Consider the following 7,371-nt stretch of genomic DNA (forward strand, 5'->3'; position numbering starts at 1 on the left):
CATCAAGGAGAACTTAGCTGCTATGTGGACCACAGTTGCCCAGTTAAATAAAGAGATAGGCTTGACCAACGTTTATGCTAGCTGAGGGCCCCATAAGCTGACTCGAGAGCATTAGGATGCTATATATACCGGATCTACAGTTTTTGACTCCAAGACCAAACAACAATCAACTTAGTTGACCCCAGATGGAAGTGTGCCACCACACAAGTTCTGAAATTAGTTCAGCATTTAATGATATCATTCACTGTGCACACTTAATTTGGCCACCCGCAGACCAGGATTGTCTAGTGCAGGGGTCCTCAAACTGTTTTGCTCTGGGACCCCATCATACAAAAAATATAATTACAGGACCCCAGCATGTTACTGCAGAAGATCATAACCCGACATTTATAGTCAGCAGACAGCACATGGCAGCATTGTGGAGGCATACAATGATGGGAGGAGTCTGAAATAACAGACAATTAAACAGACTTTTCAGACTCGTTGAATCACTGAGATTAGAAAAGTCATCAGCCTTATTATCAGCAAAATGGAGTCACGACCCTATGCTGAGAAGGTTTGAGATCCGCTGGTCTAGTGTGTATGAAGCTTAAGCCTTGGAGTGAGATAAAATACCAGCCAATTGCCTCCTAACTGCCATGTTACATTCTGTCTTTAAAAGGATCCATCTCTGTCCACTTTATAACTCTAGAAGGCTTAATACATACCCCTAATTTATATATAACGCATATATTAAATGATAATACATTTCTAGGTAATAAGAGACATAACATTTATTGCCGACATTAAAAATGATTCCCTGCAGCAGTAATGAGATTTCATTCTTATTTGTTATGACAGAATAGTTTAAGTGAAAAATCAAGTTGTCTAATTATGATAGACATAAAGGTATAGAACATAGAGTAAGTTTGGCAGGCTGTCCCAAGTCTGGGTTCTAAGGAAAGGAAAGAAGTTCACATTGTGTTTTGGCTGTTAGAGCTTGTGGCCTGGGGTATCTCTAGAGCTGTGTACTGTAAGACATTTCTGAATGCTAACAGCTCACATACAGTAGGTTAGGAATTACAGTATCACTTATTAATTAAATTGCCTGTTAAATGATTATCAAAACATAATAAATGGGATAAGAGTTTGTTATCTGACTACAAATGTTATGTTTTTTTTTGTTAAATAGTGTCACTTATACCTCTTTGCTCTTGAAACCTGCTTTTTAAACAGTTGACTAAACAACTTGCCTTTCTGAGCAGGAATTTAATTTCCCCATGAAAAGATCTGTCAGTCACTGTAGCAGTAACCCATAGGACCTAGTGACATAACTTGTCCCTATACTGTATCTATTAAATTACTTCCAATTCTCACTTTTCACATTTTAAAAAGCGTTTATATTATTTCACTGTGATCAGCTTTTGACACATTTTTTTCTTTATTTAAACAATTCTATAAGGGCTATTATTATGGAATACATTATTGCAATTTACATCAAGTATTGTAATCTCTGTCAAGTCTTGTTGATAACGTAACTAAGCAATGAATAGAGCAGGAATATAGAAAGAGAAAACAAAATGATGAACAACCTAATTTAAAAAAATTGCTCAAAACCTCCACAAAAAGGGTATTATCGAATTAAGCTGTAATACATGTTCTATAGTATATGTTTTTTTTTTATATAGTTCTAGTTTCATCCTTGCTACAGAGATACAGGGCCATCACTAGTGATGTTGGGGCCCAGGCCCCTAGCGCCCCCCTCGCGCCGCCCCCCCCCTCCCCCGCACATGCCGGGAACCCTGCCTCCCCCTACCCCCCACCCCCCCAATTACTATTACTTACCAGCAGCGGCGGCACAACATCTCCCTATCTGTTGCGATGGCGCAACATCTTCTCCCTCCTTCACGGTCGGGACTCGGAGCACTCACTGCACAGTGCAGCCTGCAGAGCGCCGAGCCCCTCTGTATCCTAGGCTCGGCGCTATGCAGGCTGCACTGTGTATTGAGCGTGCCTGGCCGGGGGGTGCTTGGTGGGGGATGCATTGTACGGGTGTGTGTGTGTGGGAGGGGGTGTGCCCGGGGCACGAGACAGCTGTACCCACGGCACCCCCATGTCGGCAGCCCTGCAGGGATATTGTGGACATATTTCAAGTTTCCCACCAATTCAGTACATTGCTGTATGATAGGCCCTTGTGTGCTTGGGAGACCACACTGCATTCCCTGTACCCAAAAACTATACTTGTCTCTCTAGGGTCCCAGTCAGGAAAATGGCGCAATGATATATATATATATTTTTTTTATTATTTTTTTTTTGGGGGGGGGGGGGGGTATTTTAACAATAGAGAGGTTACCAGGAAAATGGCACAGGCATTTTTCATTCGCCGTGCATTCTCCATTTTTTCTACCCCTCGTTATGCCTCATGTTCACCCTATTCAACATGTCAGCTGCTCGCCGTCCCTGATGGTGAGCATTGACCAATGCAGCGTACGATGAGTTAATGGCTCCATTTGTAGACAGTGTTCAAATATTGCAGAGATAAGCAGAAAAACACAAATAAGCCTTAATAAAAAGAATGCCAAAGCAGCTAAATGGGTGAAAATCTGTGTATCTCCAAATCAACGAGTGGGGAAGAACAGATGAATCGTAATATAATCGTAATTATATATATATATATATTTATTTCACTGTGGTAGAGAAACAGCACTTCAATACATATAATCAAGCAGCGGTGCAGGGTCCAGCAAATTATGCAAAAGAAACTCATCCCATCACATGGAAGTAGAAGACCCGCAGTCACTTGTAGTTTGTAAAAGATGGTTTATTCAAACATCCTAAACACTGATGCTGTGGTGGACCCAACAGCTGTTTCAACTGGCAAAGTCCAGTTTTTTCATCACACCTGATGTTTTTGGTGTCTATACCGACATTTATGAACATGGACACCGTTTTTTTGTACTGCATTTTTCTCGTAAGGTTTTCTGCACTTGGTACACCATTATATTCTACCTCTATGTCCACTTGGATTGTGAAGTAAGTACAAGTCGGTAAAATAAATAAAATAAAAAACCAGGAAAATCTCATGGCGACCTTTTCCTTATGTTGTAAATTTTCAGTGTCGACCAGATAACCGTGGTTAAAGGTCTTGGGCAATTTGCTTTAGCCACTGTTTCTTTAGCACATTACGTGCTTTTTTCCATCCATCTGGCTTGTGTAATCGAGGCCCTTATTCTGATCGGTGTGGATATTCCCGCATTCTTACGGAGCGGTCCGCACGCCACGGTGTTTTGCCGCATGCGGCCATCGTCCGTAGAAACGCCCACGTGTCCTCCGCATTCGGACGGACTCACTCTTTAAGAACAGGGCGTGTTTACGGACGACATACAAACCATGCGTGTGCGGGAGAAACACTCAGATTCTGCACGGTATTACAGAGTATTACAGAGTATGCTCGGAAATACCGCATCCGACCGGGAGCCAAGCGGTGCTACCGCCCGTAAGCGGAGTATTTACGCCAAACAACCCACTATTAAGTATCTTCTGCAATACATCACATGACCCACTTATTCAATTACCTATCCTCATAAAAAACTGCTTATTTGGAATTGGAATCAATTAGATGCCAATATATCCTTACAAGCATGCCTAACACATGCATTGCACACATTAACCCTTACAGCAATTTAAGTGCAATGGTTTGTATTAGACCCTGTGTAAAAGATTATAAACAATCTACACATATACTGTTTAATGTGCAAAGAAAACCAACAACTGTGAACTTGCATAAACAATTTATTTGAAAACACAATTAACATATAAATAAAAAAATATCAAATAATAAATTAAATCAGGAGATCTCTGAGGTCCTGCAGGTCGGCTAGCAGTAGCCTCAAATGGTGCTCCGCCCGCAGGAGGGCCCCACGCACCCCCTCATCTGCCGGTGTGGTGTCATCTGTGGGCATGTCAAAGGGGCAAAAATTAGTCATGTTATTCATGCATACATTTCACATACTGCGACATAAATTGCACAAATGCTAGGTGACATGTGTGTGTATATATATATATATATATATATATATATATATATATCTATGTAGAGAGATAGAGACACACATAGATAAATAGATATGACACATACATATATACATACATGCAAACTTATTTACTACATACTGTCTTTTTTTGCCTCTACCCTTTACTCTGCAGAAGACATAACAGTCATAGTGTTTCTTCTCAGTCACAACCCACCCATGACTAACCAATGACAAGCATGTCATGGCCTCCGTCAATAAGAACTTGTCACAATCTGCTCAGTCTAAGTTCAGTGATGGTTCGTGGCATGGGAGTTATGCAAATGTCAGGAATGCACAGTACACATCCTCAAAATCATAATTCTGTCTAAACCAACCTACAATTCTGTGAGGGCAAAAAAACAATCTGAACTACAGGGGGTGTTTAGGTAGAGGAGGCTCCTGGGACACTGGCAACTTCTGACTCCATTCCAAGGTAGGCCGGGCCATACTCCATTTATAGCATACATCCTAGAGTTTATAAATAACATTCACCAACAATATAGATTCCACTATTTGATGGGTCATAATCTACGATTGCAGCAGGTGAATTTAATCCACAAATGATCCACTCATCCCTTTACTCCAGGATCCTGTTTAACTACAACGGTTATGTGGCAGTCAAAATGGAGCTCCAACCCATCCCACAAACCTGTGTAATTGAGAGGTGTCCTGGATGAAAGGGATGCCTTGGACACCCCATCTAACCCGTACCTGTATCTGTAGCTACCCACTTTGGGGTCTATATGAATAGTATTGGAACAAAATTTTTAATCACCAGTGCTACATAACAAATACCAGTACAACTACTTCATGAATGATGCATTATGTAAACATACCGATCTGCTGGGACTCCGGGGCTTGGCACGCCTCCTCCCCCTCGGAATCGGAATCCTCTGGGGCAACCGTGGCCTCCTCAGCCCCCTCCTCCGCCAGCTCCTCTGCCACCATGACCACGTCCACCTCCTCCGCCACAAGCACCTCCTCCTCCACCTCCTCCTCCTCCTCCACCTCCTCCTCCTCCACCTCCACCACCACCACCTCCTCCTCCACCTCCTCCTCCGCCACCAACACCTCCTCCTCTGCCACCAACTCCTCTTCCACCTCCTCCACCACCACCTCCTCAGGCACCTCCTCCTCCTCCACCACCTCCTCCACCATCTCCTCCACCATCTCCTCCAACATTTCCTCCTCCTCCACTTCCTCCTCCTCCACCCTTGCCGCCACCTCCTCCTCAGGGTCTTGGGCCTCCTCCTGGGCCAGGGCTGCCTCGGCCTCTTCACGGGCCTGTCGGGCTCGGGCTCGTGCTGTGTGGTAGAAAAAAAAATCATGGTCAATGTCGGGTCATTGGGGCACATGTATTAATCCATAACAAGACATACATGGAAGGGTGATAATGATGGCAAACGATGCAGGCAAGTAGCTCCTTACTGTTAATGGACTCAAAAATGTGACATTTAAATTATTATGTGATTGTTAGTAATTTGTTCAAACATTACAACCCTGGCATTTATCAATGTGTAACACATATTAGATCTGGCACATTGTATGCATCAGAATCCTCAATGCTATGTCATTACATATAAAAGCCACATGACTGCATGTTAACCAGGAAGAAGCACACATAACAGTCTATGGACTTTTAAACCCATGGACACCCACTTATCATGAGACACCTGTTATTGTTTATATATGCTATGTTGTAAGTGCGAAATTTCATAGCTAAAATACTCACAATCAGCAATTTCGCCCCTGATTTGCTGCAACAGCTGGGGCTGGCGCCTGCGGAGGTCCGACCACCGCCTCTCGAGCTGCCCGAGGGACCTCCGCACCCGAGTGCGGGCGTAAATACGGCGCCCTGCCGCAGCATAGGCCCTCCGCTTATGGCGGTTAGTGATAAAGGGCCCCGCACGGCCCAGCCTTGTCTCCATGACGGAGACCAGAACCCTCAGCTCCGCATGTGTAAAGGGGTCTGCCCTTCGTGTCTCCGCCATGTTAACAATGGCATCTATCAACCAATCAGGTGGTGGCATTGGTTGATCACAGTTATTTGTGTTAATAACTTTATTGTTCATCTTTACATGAACAGCGTCTCTGCGCCAACACAAATGGTGACAAATTCGCATGCCTTCAAAACAGTAGTGCTGATGTATGGCAATGAACAAATCTGATATATATAAAACACAGTGTGTATGCACTTAGCAAATCCAATGACGCCTCGCTCCGCCAAGCAACGCGTGCTATAGCTTAGCAACGCATAGCTGTAGTTAGCATTACTTACTCTATGCATCTATGTGTATGCGTACATTTATGTGTAAAAGACACATACACATACTTGCAGGTATCCTGAGACCAGCATTATACACCAGCCCTGCCTGCCTGCCTGCCTGCCTGGGTGCCTGCCTGCCTGCCTGGCTGCCTGCTCCTTGAAATGTTGAAACATGTGAATAAATTCAAATATCATATATATAGATATATATATATATATCTGCAAACAAATCATACATCAACACAGGAAAAAATCCCCAACACATTAGAGAATAAATCAATGTACTCACCAGTCATCAGGGATAGTATCAACTACAATAATGAAGATATAACAAACACATAAGATCCCTTGTACAAGGTATAATAATTAGCACCTATATTGAACTTCCCCCAAAACTAAGCACATATGATAAATATCTCCTATTTCTTTGCCATTAGGAGGGCAGGCTGGCTAATTTTAGTTTTGTAACACTGACAACTAACACACTGTACTTATTTGAAGGGCTGATTTTGACTAAAATTGGTGTGTTCTGTCAACTCGATAACATGTACCTGAAGTATCTTTGCGCCACAGAGTCCCGCAGCTGGTATCCCCTCCGGCATTCAGGGGCGCGGGATGGGCGCATGGGCGGATCTTGCGGCTCAGATGGTACCTCCCACTCATCAAAGGGTATCTCACGCCGCACAGCAATGTTGTGGAAAAATATACACAGGCCCACGATCCTCGACACCATTTGAGGCGCATATTGTAAGTCACCACCAGTGCGGTGGAGCACTCTAAATCGACCTTTTAAAAGGCCAATTGAGCGCTCCACCACTTGCCTGGTGGCAACATGCGCCCGATTGAATGCCTCCTGTGGGCCCGGTGCTGGGGAGCTGTACGGCGTAAGTAGCCAGGGCGTACATGGGTAACCGGAGTCACCCAGAACCCACGCATCACGGCCTTCCAGCTCTTGGAGTCTTTGCCATATCCCGGTTTGTCGGATGACATGAGAGTCATGGCCACTTCCGGGAAACTTCGAGTTGAAGGCGAGAATTTCCATGGATGGGCCAC

At 44.0% G+C, this 7,371-nt stretch overlaps 1 long non-coding RNA gene across 1 annotated transcript; it reads right to left on the reverse strand.

Annotated features, from left to right (window-relative positions):
- Nucleotides 1-3,753: 3,753 nt before the first annotated feature.
- On the reverse strand, nucleotides 3,754-4,980 carry LOC146058997 (uncharacterized). The gene is made up of 2 exons (XR_014470086.1): nucleotides 4,889-4,980; nucleotides 3,754-3,931 (listed from the first exon to the last, which is right to left on the reverse strand). It is a non-coding gene; the product is annotated as an uncharacterized LOC146058997 (long non-coding RNA).
- Between the last annotated feature and the right edge of the window lie 2,391 nt (nucleotides 4,981-7,371).

Source organism: Crinia signifera, chromosome 2, assembly GCF_055691185.1.
Source record: "Crinia signifera chromosome 2, ASM5569118v1, whole genome shotgun sequence".
NCBI lineage: Eukaryota > Metazoa > Chordata > Amphibia > Anura > Myobatrachidae > Crinia > Crinia signifera.